General features: G+C 40.8%; 1 protein-coding gene across 1 annotated transcript in view; it reads left to right on the plus strand.

Annotated features, from left to right (window-relative positions):
- Positions 1 to 419: 419 nt before the first annotated feature.
- The window catches only part of ctnna2 (catenin (cadherin-associated protein), alpha 2), a 338,765-nt gene continuing 322,373 nt past the window's right edge, over positions 420 to 16,811 (plus strand). Inside the window, exon 1 of the mRNA XM_061679158.1 lies at positions 420 to 735. The gene's annotated coding sequence lies outside the window, so the exon portion shown is untranslated. The remainder of the gene's footprint in view (positions 736 to 16,811) is intronic.

The raw sequence follows: 16,811 nt of genomic DNA on the forward strand, positions 1-16,811 counted from the left end.
TAGCAAACTGAAATGGAATACAGTACAGTATTTTAATAACTCCTTCTCCTTCTCCACCTCCTCCTCCTCCTACTACTACGACTACTGCTACTAATTATTATGCAATCATAATATTACGATTTTTCAAATATACTGTATTGGTACAGTACGTAGAATAAGCATGCAAATATATCCACAATATAAATAACCTGATCGTCTTATTAAAGCACAATATTCCAGTTTAAATTATATTTCCCTACTCTAGTATAGATTTCTACAATTGCATTAGCTCAAACTATCAGGAACCCCTAAAACTATAGGAATGGCTCAAGCATGCGCCCTTCAATGTGCTTCTGTCAGGCAGCCTGCTCAGATGTTGGACTGCGCATGCGCCAAACGACGGAGCTGCTTCTGATTTGACAAGCGTGGGATGCGCTACACAGTCCCACTATATTGCAAGCATTCCCGTTAGTAGTGCATCATCGGTTACACCTGCCTACTCCGTTGTTGTGGCTGGCGCTTTGGGAGCGGTCTTTATTTCGCAGGGAGCTTTTAGAGAAGAGAAAGCTTGTTGTTCATCAGACATCCCGTCAAAAGAGGCGAAAAGCACAAATTCAGCACCACAGGATTGAGGAGAGCGTCCGGATTTGAGGCAATTTTCCACCGGAGAGGAGGATTTGATTTTGGGAATACACTACCACGAAAGGCGATTTACACACTTTGTGGACCTGCACGTGCCATCTCTAAAGGTTGAAGGTGGGTTATGAGTTTGAGCCGGCGATTTGTCTTGTGCCAGGTGCATTCGCTAACATCACCCTCGATCGTGGCAGTAACTCACCCGCCGTGTTGCTAACATTAGCTTAGGCGAGGTCCGCCCGGCTTCATTCTTCATTGTACCTCGGCTAGTTTGAAAAGCTGTTCAATACCACCCGTCGTAGACAACAACCAAAAAGTCCTGTCGCCTGCATTATGCTCCCGTCTGCTTGTTGGTTTTTTAAAGCCGGGTGGTTCAAATTAAGTGGAAAAATCAGTGTCGCCCACTGGCGTCGGCACCGGGGGTGCTGCTATCCAGGGAGCCCGGTGCTGAACGCCTGCCTCCCCTCGTAGCACCGACCTCCTCTGGCGGAAGCAAGCTAGGCTGCTAGCCACTTTCGTGGCTAAGCTAACTTGCTACTTCTGCGCTCGTCCCACTTCCAAACGACCGTTCAACCGTTTGACTGGCAGGTCAGCTGCTGACGTATTGTGCCGAATGTGTTTTGAATGGCTCACCTATGTTTTTGATCTATTCATTTGAAGAAAATCAAGAAAGGCGCCCTGCGTTGTCAAGCGTAACATTACGCGGTTCCTTTAAGAAGAGTGGAAACTGACAAACGCTACGAAAGCACAATACAAGACCTAATTAATTCACTTTCATTAATATTCTCGCAAGATTTGTGTTTAACAAATATAATCTGGACTCTATACGTTTTACTCACTATCCAGTTTACCACATGTTTATTCTTTTCTCAAAGAAACTTGCTCCCTTCTTGTTTACCTTGCCAGTTGTTTTGGTTAATATCACTTTCAGTGTGTTGCAACTAAGGGACTTTAGTGTAAGCAGACACAGACCAAACTTTGAACCTCTGCTCCACGTAAAAACCTATGAGTAATGCAATCAGTCTTTCGTATGTCTTTTCATATTTCGAGGAACTGCTATTTTCCCATTGCACAGCTCTCTCTGTCCAAGTTCCTCTATGTTTGCGCAGTTTTGACCCAGTGAAGATGACCATTCTCTTCCTGTAACTGGAGATATGGGATCCCAGGGGCCTCTGAGTGGCTGTATTTAGAGTCTGGGCTTATGTTTGGCAAAGGGGCATGCTCAAATTCTTAGTGACACGGGGGCTGTCTGGTTGCCGATGTTTTGGAACTCTCTTCTTTCGTCAGCCCGACTGGACAGTCTGCATTCGTGGAGATTAAGTTTGTGTATTTTATGCTTCTGCTGACAAGTAGTGTAATGAAACAGTTCTGCTTCCAAAGGCTCCTACCCAAACCCATTTGATTACTTTTTTTGTCAAGTTTTTTTTTTTGCGCAGCCCTAGTGACAAGTTATATGCACAGACCTATTGCAGCAAAATTCTCTTGCACAGATAATGATGCGAAAGGGAGTAAAATCCAACTCCACTCCAGCTGGGACCAACTGTTGTTGCTTGAAACGGTTACATGCAGCCTCTTCTTAATTTCCTAATTATGTCTTTCAGTTATCTGTTCTTGATTAGCTGTCATTGTTTTCCACATTAATTCACACAAATATTGATATTAAAATATCGTATTGACACTGTTGTTTATATATATATATACACACACATACACACACACAGCGGGTGAAATAAGTAAGTAAACACGTCACCATTTTTCTCATTAAATATATCATTAAATATATTTCCAAAGGTGCTATTGACAGGAAGTTTTCACCAGATGTTGGGAACAACCCAAGTGATCCATACATGGAAAGAAAGTAGAACAAATAAGATCAGAAATTAAGTTGTGGGTAATAATGTGAAATGAAAAAGGAAAAAAGTATTATAAAATTTCACATTATTATAAAATGATTAGAGATACAGTTTTGATCGTGGTATGTTGGTGACCTGATCTGTTGTCATATTTATTAGCGATTATCAATGACCATTTGGAATGTCTTATGTAGTTAACTTATTGAGCAAATGTCTTTTCATAACTACAGTAGTACCATGACTTAAAAGTTAAATCAAGTTCCGGGACCAAGCTCGGAAATCAATTTATTTTTATTGAAAATCCATATTCCTGATTTAAATTGATTGAAATGTGATTAATTCATTTTAGGCCCCATGCCCCCAAATACCACTATTTTTTTTTTAATAAGAAAAATAGCACCATATTATATACAAACAGAATGAAACATAATAGAAGACAATCTATTGAAATAAACTGGTTTTATGAAGTGTAATTCATAGATCATTAACAGCTTGAATCTATGTGAGTCCCAGGATGCACATGTCTGGAAACAATGAGTCCCACCCCTGGTACAATGAATCCCTGCATCAGAGAGAGAGAGAGAGAGAGAGAGAGAGAGAGAGAGAGAGAGAGAGAGAAAGAGAGAGATATACTGTACATGTATTACTATACAGGTATTACCAAAGTTACTAACATGCTGAAATTAGCACATTACCATGTTAGTACTGTAGTCTTCATGGTTCAACCTTCATGTTTTCTTCATGCAAGTTCCTAGCATGCTACAGTAGATGCTCCCAGAGAGAGAGAGAGAAAGAGCGAGAGAGAGAGGTCTCAATCATTGTTCTGTAAGTAATGAGGATTATGAATTTAAATAGGTAATTTTTTTTTTGCAAGTCAATAATTTGCAAAATAGTGTGAATAATCATAAACAATCCTTTTATATGGTGGTGGTACACTTATGCCGTCGTTTTTAAATGTATGTCAATCGTATGGTTGTGGTGTTGCTCAAAATTAAGTGGTTTCCCCAGGGGAAGAGGGTTAGGAGCCTTCGCTGTAAGAACTGACCCCTTTGAGTCGATCAAAATATTTTAAAAAAGTAAAGCCTTTGCTTGTTTTTTTGTAATTTAATTGACCTGTTTTGTCTGCCACTGCTTGTTGTGGACAAATATTGACCAAATCATGTGCTGGTGCGCGACCGACTGAAAAAGTTGCTACATTGCTACTTCTGAAAAAACAAACATTTGGCATAAACAGTCATTAATGCCTTAACAGGCAATATACTGCCAATCAAACTTCTAGTAGCTTAAGAAAACGTGCAAAGTATAGCAACATTAATAACAGCACAACAAATGGATCAAAGCAACCTGGTTTGATTTAAGATTTGTACTCCTTTCCAAAGTCTGCAGCCTTTCTTTAAACGCTGCTTTGTCAACATGTTCAATGTTCAATGGCTCCATCTCTTACAATAGTAAGTAGGCTATACTGTATATAATGTGTGCCATACGCTCTCACGTTTGTATTTCCATTGTTGGGCAAAGGGTTCCATAATTGCAAGCTGACAGGAAACGGGAAATGTCCCACCATGTTTTTTGTTCTCAGCTGAAGGAATTGGGTGGCGTGCTTGTGTTTAAAATGGATTTTGTCACTTTGAGGTTTTAAGTTGTTGTCTTTGTTGCGACCTCATACAAATTCGACATACCGGTTTGTTGGTGTTAGCTCGATGGCTGCGTTCATCTGGCTTGAATCCAAAATGTCACCACATCGCCGCGGTGGCGTTAGGCTTTGGAACTAATTCCATTTATGCTGCTCAACTTTCTGTAACTGTGCAGCTACTGGCTCGCCGTCAGAAAACTTAGCTTTGAGGATGCGAGCGCCCGCATTTCAAAACCACGCATGCGTGTGCGCAGATGCACACACGTGCGTGGACACAGACTTCACTTGAGTGGTGGCATATTTGAAGCTCGCTCGTAAGTTTTGCTCGCAACAGAAAGCACAAAATCGACCAAGCAATACCTCGTAACTGGAAAAACTGGTAAATTTGGGGCACTCTAAAGTGAAGGTACTATTACTTTTATCCATCCATTTTCTGACCCGCTTAGCCTCACAAGGGTCACGGGAGCACTGGAGCCTATCACAGCTATCAACAGGCAGGAGGCGGGGTACACCCTGAACTGGTTGCCAGCCAATCGCAGGGCACACATAAACAAACAACCATTCGAACTCACATTCACACCTACGGGCAATTTAGAGACTTGAATTAACCTACCATGCATGTTTTTGGGATGTGGGAGGAAACCGGAGTGCTCGGAGAAAACCCACGCAGGCACGGGGAGAACATGCAAACTCCACACAGGCGGGGCCGGGGATTGAACCCTGGTCCTCAGAACTGTGAGGCAGACGCTCTAACCAGTCGTCCACCGTGCCGCCCTGTTACTTTTATTGTATTCTTATTTAGTAATTTGAGTTTAACAGTGGTAATGAACACAAAAGTAGAATGCAGACTAGGGGTGGGCATAATAATGGTGAAATCTATGAATTGATTGTTAAAAATTCCATTGCTTAAAATGGAGTGTACTACTAAGTAGTGTACACTTTCAACCAGCAGAAGAATTCTGAATTGAATCTCGGCTAGTTTGTGTTTTACAAATGACATCATGTTGTCAGTTAGTGGAATTTGAGCTGGATCCACGTAGACCTCCAATATAGCACAACTCCTTCTCGTAGCATTATTCTGCTCAGGACAACACCGACATGAAGACAGCAGTTAAGCACATTCAAATAGAGATCCTACCATCCATCCATCCATCCATCCATCCATTTTCTTTACCGCTTATCCTCACTAGGGTCGCGGGTGTGCTGGAACCTATCCCAGCTATCTTCGGGCGAGAGGCGGGGTACACCCTGAACTGGTCGCCAGCCAATCGCAGGGCACATAGAAACAAACAAACCATTCACACCTCGGGGACATTTAGCTATCATCCCCTTAAAAATAATATTTAAACAAAACAATGACTCAATTAATTCATCCTATTCTTTTCAGTTGGCTGTATTTGCCCTGCTATTGTAGTTTTTGATTAATGTTAAATAAATAATTTATGCATCTTTATTTATTAAAATCTGCTCAAAAAAACTTTATTCTTTTGCTCATGTCAAGATAGTCATAGAAATTGATATTAGCATCGGCTCAAAATAAAGAGAACACATTCAGGCATAAACATACTCCCTTGTTTATTTACAATGCACAACATGAACATTTTAGCAAAGGCAAAGATGCTAAGGCTGAAGCTCGTCAAGTATTCAGAGCCTCCCACACAACAGCAGCCTCTAGTCCCAAAGTTCGAAAAGGCCATAAAAATTGCAGTTGCAGGTTATTATAATTGTGACAATAGTGAGCTGGGATTTTTCATCTTAGTATTTGGGTTCAGTTTTAGTGTTTGTCATTGGCAGTATAAAGGCAGTTGGTTCCTCAGAATGGGGAAAAAAAAAAGCATTATTCATGAATGTGACAATGCAGTCAATGGCCACTGTGCTTCCTGTCTCCAGGGACAGCAGGCAATGTTGGCTGAGCCCCATGAAACCCCTGTTAGCATTACGCTGGGGCAGGGATTTAAGGTAGCCATGGTAGCCATGCAAGCTCGGACAGGATGACGTTTGTTTTTCAGCCATCTCTTACTGCTGCTGAAGCACAAGTGTTGGATTTGATGAGTTCTAAAGGGATAGAGATAAGACCACTGAGATAATCCAGAACTAACGATAATAACAGTTTTGTCATTTGTAATGCTCCTAACCCCATTTTAAGCTGATAGCAAATGTGCATCAGTGCTGTAATTATGTTTCTTGATGTGTAGCATGTCACTAATTTATGGATTTGAAACTGCCTAAAATTCCAAAAAACACAAATGACCCTTTGGCTTTTGCTAGGAGGAATTAATAATTTGGTTTGGATAATCTGAACTGTTTATTGTGTATTGATGTGATATTTAACAGATTAATTTGCTTTTTTTTTCGTGTCCACTCTGACCTATACGAATAAAAAGAGGCGCTCTAGTGTTTTAGCTGGGACAATAAAGTAGTTGATCCAGCAGTGGTTGAAAATTCAGTGTCAGCAGTAAATAGGTGCAGCTCGAAAGAATGCAGTTATTGTTTTGACTGCTTAAAACCACAACCAAACCCACCGTGATTAGCAAATGATGTGTTTATAATACTCTTATAGCCTCTCTAAAGTTATCCCTGACAATATCCCATACACTGTGGTAAGTAAATGTACTGGTTGAGGAATTTCCTTTAGTTTAAATATAATAATATAATATATTAATTGAATAAAGTGAGGGAGATGATGGTGGTTCTTGCGCTGATGTTTTGCACAACTTAAAAGGCACATTTTCAGCAAAATATTGCCTGAATATTTGAATTGCTCAAAACATATATTTACATTAAATAATGTATCTTTGTTCATCTATTTATGCCAGTGAGGCATAGTGACAGACAGAACAAATGAATGGTCTTCAGTAATTAATGTATCCACTTTATGTGATATTTTTTATTTTTCAATTGTAAAATATGTGCCTGGGCTCCATAAAGGTTGGAAATCACTGCTCTAGTCAAATGTATTCTAATCAGTCAGGTCAAACCAACATTTCATTCATCCATCCATTTTCTGAGCCGCTTATCCTCACTCGGGTCGTGGGCTGCTGGAGCCAATTCCAGCTATCTTCAGGCGGGAGGCTGGGTCCACCCTGAACCGGTCGCCAGCCAATCGCAGGGCACATGGAAACAAACAACCATCCGCACTCACATTCACACCTACGGGCAATTTAGAGTCTTCAATCAACCTACCACACATGTTTTGGGGATGTGGGAGGAAACCGGAGTGCCCGGAGAAAACCCACGCAGGCACGGGGAGAAAACATGCGAACTCCACACAGGCGGGGCCGGAATTTGATCCCCGGCCCCAAGAACTGTGAGGCAGATGTGCTAACCAGTCGTTCACCGTGTCGGCCCAACATTACAACATGACAAAAATAATGGGTGCTCACTTACTGTAATTCAATTACTTTATTGTAATTACATTATTTCACACACACCAAAACATTAGAGCATGATTCGACAGAATGCCTGCATGTTCGCTTACAACCGTTAGTGCTAGGACTAGCTTGCTCGGCTACATAACACTTTGTTGCCTGCTTGCGAGTGGTATCGTGTTAAAAGTACGTGAACATAGCTCAAGCAAGCCTTAAACAAACGTCCTCTCCCGAGCACCGGTGACCCCCAACATCCCAAAAACATGCATGGTAGGTTGATTGGAAACTCTTAATTAAAAAACATGCATGGTAGGTTGATTGGAAACTCTAAATTACCCTTAGGTGTGAATATGAGTGTGAATGGTTGTTTGCTTAATTGTGCCCTGCAATTGGCTGGCAACTAGTTCAAGGTGTACCCCGCCTCCTGCCTGTAGATAGCTGGGATGGGCTCCAGCACTCCCGCGACCGTTGTGAGGATAAGCGGCTCAGAGAATGGATGGATGGATAGTTTCCACATGGTGGGATAAGCGTAAAGTCAGATCCTCTAATCTGAGATATTTGTGATTGGTGAAATGTGTGTTTTATTTATTCAAACACGACTCATTATGGATAGCATGTCTTAACTGCAGATAGTTAATTTCTCACTTCAGTAACAAAGTTTTTTTTCCCGATTTTTACATTTATTTTGTTGTATGCTACAGCAGTATCACCGATATTTTAATGAATGGGCACTAACAATGTAGCTTGGTGAACTGTCCATAATTTGTCTGCACACATCCAGGGTTATTTCATCCAACAGTTTTTATGGAAGCACAATCCTATTTGTTGAAAATAATTTTTCTGTTCTTTGATTTCGCCAACTACAACTGTGCAAAGATTTATGCTAGAGGCCATTCAAGTCACACTTACCTGTTTTGCTGCCATTCTTCAACCTCAATTGTTTCTCATACTCATGCTCTTCATCCCAACTATTGGCGGCATTTGAAGCCAGTATGGTGGGCCCAGGCGCCCGAGTGCCTACCCTCCCAGTGTTTGTGTTCTGCCTTGGCACATTGACTTTTCTTTTGTTCGGTGGCTGCTTTTCTTCTCTCCTCTTGCGGAAAATATATATGCTGGCCAGAGGCGTTTCTGTGATTTTTATATTCATGACTAATCCTAGAAATGTGGTGTGAGAATCAGGGAACATGTTCATCTGGGCAACTTTCTTCCCATTATTCAAAACTTGAAACACATGTACTGTATGTACTGTAATTTGAAATGAGACTCTGAAGTCAAAATAAGATGGTATTTAAAATTATACCATAAAATGGAGGGTTGTGGGCTTAGAGGAAGCACTGTTTGTACCACTTTCTACAGTATTTCCTTAAAGGGAAAGGTTATTTTTGGACCCCGCAAGACGTTTTGCATGAGTCACTGTTAATTTATCTTGCAATTGCCTTAACGTCATCATTGTTGGAATAGATGACATTAAAAATAAATCATTGACAAGTGGATGGCAGCGAAGCACAGAGGAAGAAAAAACTAAAGATTATTCAATATAATAATAATTAGAATCATCAAATGTCATTTAAATTGATTGGATGATAACCCCCCATGAGTTCCATTCCATACATATCTAGAGACAGGTTGTGATACGATTACAAAAACGATATCATTAAGGGCGGAACAATTCGATGCGATTTGGTTCAGTATAGGAGCGTTACGATTCGATTTGGTGCGGAAACAATGCGATAGTTTACATTTGCTAATGAAAACATTAATCATAAAGAACATTAACTTGACTCAACCCAATTGTATAAAATGACATTTGTGTAACCCTATTTTCAGATGTAAAAAAAACATGTATCCCTTAGCATTGTTTCTTTGTGGCACTGTAAAAAAAATAAAACAACACTATCAAAGACAGACAATATCATGGAAAAGTTTATTTATTTCCATAATTCCATTCAAAAAGTTAAACTTTCATATATTATAGATTCAGGGCCCACAATGTAAACAATTTCAAGTATTTATTTGTTTATTTTTACATAATTTGGGCTTCCAGCTCATAAAACCCACAAAATCAGATAAGTAGTAGGTAAAATAATTTTAAATATATTTTTTCTGTCTTCAGCTCTTACTTTGGTTTGAAGACTAAAATCAACTCTAAAAACCATCACTGCAAGAGTGCAACCCACCGTTTAACTAGTTAGCTGCTTCAGTGTTGGGATAGATGTATTTTATTGTTACACACTCACCCAATGCACTGAGAGTTGACTTCACTGAAGTTCCACGCGGTCTAGGCTGAGGCTCGGAGCGGGAGGAAGCACTTCAGACTTATACACATCATGAAAGCCTCTTTGCACATCCATCCATCCATTTTCTGAGCCGCTTCTCCTCACTAGGGTCGCGGGCGTGCTGGAGCCTATCCCAGCTGTCATCGGGCAGGAGGCGGGGTACACCCTGAACTGGTTGCCAGCCAATCGCAGGGCACATACAAACAAACAACCATTCGCACTCACTGTCATGCCTACGGGCAATTTAGAGTCTCCAATTAATGCATGTTTTTGGGATGTGGGAGGAAACCGGAGTGCCCGGAGAAAACCCACGCAGCCACGGGGAGAACATGCAAACTCCACACAGGCGGGGCCGGAGGGCCTCAGAACTGTGAGGCTGACGAACAGTCGGCCACCGTGCCGCCCCTCTTTGCACAATATAATCTTATTCCAAGTGTTGCACTGAGGCGACTGGTCATTTATTTTAACAAAGTTAAGACACACTTTCCTTTGCCGTCGCTGCCCTTGGGCACAAGCACGTCTTTGTGTGCATTTTTCTTCGTTGGTTTTTGCTGGTTCTTTGTTCATTTTCTCCACTTTCTTCTTCAAGGTCGGCAGACTGTAGGCATCGAAACTGGGAAACAAATTTTTTTTATTTGAATGATTACGGGAGAACCGGATTGTTAGTCATGGTTCCAATCGGTTCTCGATGCCCAACCTTCCTGTCAACTGTGGGACCTTATACAGACAGGAACCTCTCAAGGATGATCAGAAGAAACATGATGCGCCGAAACTAAAGTTTGAGCTTTGTGGTAAAGGCTGTGAACACTTATGTACCTGTGATTTCTTATTTGTTTTTATTTTTAATAAAATTTGTGAAATAGTATGAAGAAAAATTTCATGTTGTCATTATGGGGAGTTGTGTGTAGAATTTTGAGGGAAAAAAATGAATTTATTCCATTGTGGAATGAGGCTGTAACATAAAAAAATGTGAAACAAGTGAAGCGCTGTGAATACTTGTTTGGACTGCGTGCAGATTCTGGCGCTTTGCTGCTGTCTCTCTCATCCACTCTGCCTGTGGGGCTGCCGCCTAGCTCATCCCCCTCCTTGTTGAGTCAACACACACACGCACACACTTCTCTGCATGATCGGCTGCATGTTTTTTTTTTAAGGCAAGTTTTAGCTAGCCTGTTTCAGCGTCTTTTTTTCTCCGTTGTGTAATTTGCATCTTTGCGAACTTTCAGCACCCATGTCCGCCATGAAACAGTATAATGCAGCATTTTATTGTTGTGTAGTGTCTTAGTGACATAAAGATGACTGTAAATGCAACTTCACTGTTGCACGTTTAAGAAACACACAAGAAAATCAGTCCATGAATGATGGCTTCACTTAAAAGGCAGACACATCAATAATAGACAATACATTCTTCTTTTCCTTTCAGCTTGTCCCGTTAGGGGTCGCTACAGCGTGTCATCCTTTTCCATGTAAGCCTATCTCCTGCATCCTCCTCTCGAACACCAACTGCCATCATGTCTTCCCTCACGACATCCATTAACCGTCTCTTTGGTCTTCCTCTAGCTCTCTTGCCTGGCAGCTCCATCTTCATCATCCTTCTACCAATATACTCACTATTTCTCCTCTGGACGATCAATATTAGACAATACATTATGAAAGCTAAAGTATGTGAGGTGCCTGTAAACAAATAGTAATTAAGTACTTTTTATGAACAGTAGGCTTTACACGATCAGGATTTTTGGGACCGATCACTGAGTTTAAAAAAAAAAATCACCAATCCGATCACAAGATTGGAGTAATGTGTCCATTTCAATGACTTGTTCATTTACTGTATATCCTTGTGCACTGTATACTGAGTATTTTCAAAAGTATTCTCTATTCAGGTCATGTATTCTAATCAGTCAGGTCAAACCAGCATTACATGACGGAAATAAGGGGTACTAACTTACTGGAATTAAATTACTTTATTCAATTTTAATTACATTTTTTATTAAATTACTTCACACACACCAACCTTTAGAGCATGAGTCGACAGAATGCCGGCATGTTTACAGTGGGTACGGAAAGTATTCAGACCCCTTAAATTTTTCACACTTTGTATTGCAGCCATTTGCTAAAATCATTTTAGTTAATTCATTTCCTCATTAATGTACACACAGCACCCCATATTGACTGAAAAAAACAGAATTGTTGAAATTTTTGCTAATTTATTGAAAAAGAAAAACTGAAATATCACACAGCCATTAGTATTCAGACCCTTTGCAGTGATATATTTAACTAAGGGTCCTGTCCATTTATTCTGATCATTGTTGAGATGGTTCTACACCTTCATTGGAGTCCAGCTGTGTTTGATTATACTGTTTGGACTTGATTAGGAAAACCACACACCTGTCTATATAAGACCTTACAGGTCACTGTGCGTGTCAGAGCAAATGAGAATCATGAGGTCAAAGGAACTGCCTGAAGAGCTCAGAGACAGAATTGTGGCAAGGCACAGATTCAGAAGGTTACAAAAACATTTATGCAGCACTTAAGGTTCCTAAGAGCACAGCGTCCTCCATAATCCTTAAATGGAAGACGTTTGGGACGACCAGAACCCTTCCTAGAGCTGGCCATCTGGCCAAACAGAGCAATCGGGGGAGAATATCCTTGGTGAGAGAGGTATTGAAGAACCCAAATATCACTGTGACTGAGCTCCGGAGATGCAGTCGGGAGATGGGAGAAAGTTCTCGAAAGTCAACCGTCAACAGTCGGGGCTTTATGGCAGAGTGGCCTAACAGAAGCCTCTCATCATGCTGTGGGGGTGTTTTTCAGCTGCAGGGACAGGATGACTGGTTGCAATCGAAGGAAAGATGAATGTGGCCAAGTACAGGGATATCTTGGACAAAAACCTTCTTCAGAGTGCTCAGGACCTCAGACTGGGGCGAAGGTTCACCTTCCAAAAAGACAATGACCCTAAGCACAGGTAAAATAACAAAGGAGTGGCTTCAGAACAACTCTTTACTGTTCTTGAATGGCCCAGCCAGAGCCCTGACTTAAACCCAATTGAGCTTCTCTGGAAAGACCTGAAAATGGCTGTCCACCAACGTTCACCATCCAACCTGACAGAACTGGAGTGGATCTGCAAGGAGGAATGGCAGAGGATCCCCAAATCCAAGTGTGAAAAACTCATGGAGGTATTAGCTTAAAAGGGTGCTTCTGCGAATGGTGCTTCTGTGAAGGGTGCTTCTGCGAAATACTAAGCAAGGGGTCTGAATACTTATGGCTGTGTGATATTTCAGTTTTTGTTTTTTAATAAATCTGCAAAAATTTAAAGAGTTTCATTTTTTCTGTCAATATGGGGTGCTGTGTGTACATTAATGAGGAAAAATAAATATTTTAGCAAATGGCTGCAATATAAAAAAGAGTGAACTAATACTTTCTGTACCAACTGTACATATAACCGTTAATGCTAGCACTACATTGCTAGGCTAAATAACGTTTTGTTGCCTGCTTGCGAGCCTTATTGTATTAAAAGTACGTGAATATACCTCAAGCAATCCTTGAACGAATGTCTTCTCCCGAGCACCGGTGATCACCACCACCACACATTTGCCCCCATTTTTTTCTTTTTTGACCAACACAATAGACACGTGTAGTGACTCAGTGACTCTTGACCCAGTTGCCAAAACCTCCCCCACAACTTGATAAGCTGCATTCTTCCCTGTGGCCCTGCTGTTCGAGACAACCACTAGAAGACCCCTACTGGACCCTAAATTAATTACCAGGTCCCCTCGAAATCTTGGTTTACAGTCATCAAAGAACTATTTTCTTCATTTGAACTGACAGCAGCCAAAAGTTGGGATCCTCTCTCCGGGAGCCCAAGCTGGGAAAGATCAAAGGAATGACAATACAAGCAATGAACTATTTGCTTAATATCCAAACGTGCACGCAAGGCGCCACTCATTGCCGTTTGAGAGTACTGCAACCCGTGAAGTTCCATTCAAAGTCGTTTCGAACTGATGATCAAATTTCCGTTTTGATATTTCACAAACGCTGCAGAAATATTTCAAATGTATGCCTTGATGTCGGAGTCAGTGTGTCAACTTTACAGATGCGGCTGCAAGACTTTGAGAACTGTTTACCCTGATTTGAAGCACCAAATAGCATGAAATGTGATTGAACCATAAACACCTGATTTGCCAAGACTAAACTTTAAACAATCATTTTATATGTGTGATCCATGAGTAAAGTGCACAAAGTTGGGAGTATTTTATTTAAGATATGATTTTTACACCACTTTTATGTCAAAATTGTAGACTAGATTCAAGCTGATGGGTGTAATTATTAATTATCCCACTTGTTAAATCATAAATTAAGTGTGGCTAATGTTGTTAATTTTCATGAATCACACCCAAGCCTGATAACATGTTCAATCAAGAAATCACTAAAACAAAATCTGTCCAGACAAAATCAAGTCAAGACAAAAGATCTAAAAAAGCTGCTACAAAATGACACGATCCAAAGAAATTCCAGATTTGTCGATAAATAAAGTAATCTATCTTTCTGGAAAGGGTTACAAACCCATTTCTAAGGCTTTAGGATTCCAGCGAACCATAGGGAGAGCCATTATTCTCACATGGAAAAAACATGGATCAGTGGTGAACCTTCCCAGGAGTTGCCAGCCTCCAAAGATTACCCCAAAAGAACAGCAATGACTCATCCAGGAAGCCAGAAAGGAAGTCAGGACAACTTCGAAAGAACTACAGGCCTCCCTTGCTACAATTCAGGTCAGTGTTCATGATGCAACAATAGGGAAGAGACTGGACAAAAATGGCATCCATGGCAGGCGAAAACCACTGCTGACGAAAAAGTACATAAAGGCTTGTCTTACTTTTGCAAAAAACATCTGAATGATTCCCAAGACTTTTGGGAGAATATTATATGGACTGACGAGATAAAAGTAGAACTTCTCCTTAAATCTGGTGTAAATGTAGAATGTACAGAATTTCAGAAAAAGAACATCATACAAACAGTCAAACATGGTGGTGGTAGTGTGATAGCCTCAGGCTGTTTTGCCTATTCAGGACCTGGACAACTTGCTGTAATTGATTGAACCATGAATTCTGCTCTTGAACAGAAAATCCTGAAGGAGAATGTTCAGCCATCAGTTTGTGACGTCAACCTGAAGTGTACTTTGGTTATGCAGAAGGATAACCATCTAAAACACACCAGCAAGTCAACTTCTGAATGGTTTAGAAAAACAAAATGATGGTTTTGGAGTGGCCTAGTCGAAGTCCAGACTTGAATCTGAATGAAATGCAGTGGCGTGATCTTAAAAAGGCCGTTATGAAAACACTCCATTTTTGCTGAATTAAAAAAATATCTGCAAGGAAGAGTGGGCCAAAATATCTCCACAGAGATGTGAAAGATTCATTGCCAGTTATAGAAAACACTTGATTTCAATTGTGGTTGCGAAGGATGGCCCAACCAGTTATTAGGTTTAGGGGGCTGTTACTTTTTCACACAGGGCCAGGTAACTAACTAGTTTTTTTTTCCTTAACAAAATAAATCACCATTTAAAAACTGTTTTAAGTTCACTTGGGTTAGAGTTGTCTGATATTTACATTTGTTTGATGATCTTAAACAGTAGTGGGGAACCTACGCAAAAATATCTGAATTTGAAAGGGGGCCAATACTTTTTCATGGCACTGTAGCTCAAAATGAGTGTGACATGGTTTAAGGTTGATATCTATGCACTTTGATGTTTGAATGCAAAAGCCCTTGAACACCAAAACTGCTTGTAAACGACAGGATTTGAAATCGCTGACAGTATGATGTATTATTTGGAAAATATATTCATATATTATACTGTACCTTGACACTTCGTGGCTGTTACCCACCCACTCAACTCAGCTGAACACCAACGTGGCATTTCTGGATTTAATGACCAGCCGCTGCAGAGCCACAAAAACTGTAACACTCTATCAAGCAGGGGCAGGGTGGCAATTGTGAATTTCGGGATAACTCCCGAACAGCCGGTCCATTCCAGGCCGACCTTGCCAAGCGTCTTTTTGTTGTTGTTGTTGTTTTTTAAATCGGATAATTCCTGTATTATTTCCAATACACACAACTATCTTTTAACAAAACATAATTACAGACTACGAATGAACAAATACAAGATGACTTATAGGGTAGCCTTATGTAAACAAACCCATGCACTAGGGCATCGGTCGCGTGCGCTGTGTACGCCAAGCCGAGTGTCCCGGCCGTCGGCTCGAGTACCGGTATAGATTATAGCCTGCAGGCTGCAGCCTATTTATGATTCGTAAGTTCGTCAGACCCTTGCTGTTGTGCCATGTCCGGTGCGACCAACAATTGTTGTTAAGCAGCAGACAAGCCCTAAGCGGGTCAACTCCGCTGTCCTACCCCCACACCCAACTTGAACCAAAATGTGCAAAGCTGACAGATCTTTTCAGTGGACGAATGATTCAGCAGCACGACTACAGGTGGGCACAGTGGGAAAATGGCAAAATATTAGACCTAGCAGGCCATGCATTTGTTATGAAAATTATTTAATATATGAAATTGTTAAATACTTTAGTCCTTATGTATTGCAAGCATATTTGATTCTTGTTGCATGTCTCTGTGACCTGACGTTTTGAGAGTTACACTTTAAGCAATGAAGGGATACTTACATATGATTTTATATGTGAACAAATAAGTGTGATTACTCTGATATAAGAAAGCGTAAACCTTCCAACAGTTTGGGTGTGTGTGTTTGCGTGCCCTTGCGTGTGTGCGTGCGTGCGTGTGTGGTATATGGCATTTGATTCGATTGCTTTTGTGTATTAAGAACATACAGTTACTGTTGTTATGATTAATATCATTATTTGTAGCAGCAGCAGCATCAGGGGTGAAGGTCACTAGCAGAGGGGTTATTGAGGGACTAGGTGACCCCATAGTGGCACTGAGGAGGTGGTGCTGGTCTTAAAGAATGAGGAGGAGGAGGAAGATGTGGTGGTCTTATTGGGGGAGATGGAAGAGAATGGAACAGGAAGCAGTAATAACCAGACCGGTAGAGATGCCGTGT

This window comes from Phycodurus eques, chromosome 6, assembly GCF_024500275.1.
Source record: "Phycodurus eques isolate BA_2022a chromosome 6, UOR_Pequ_1.1, whole genome shotgun sequence".
Lineage (NCBI taxonomy): Eukaryota > Metazoa > Chordata > Actinopteri > Syngnathiformes > Syngnathidae > Phycodurus > Phycodurus eques.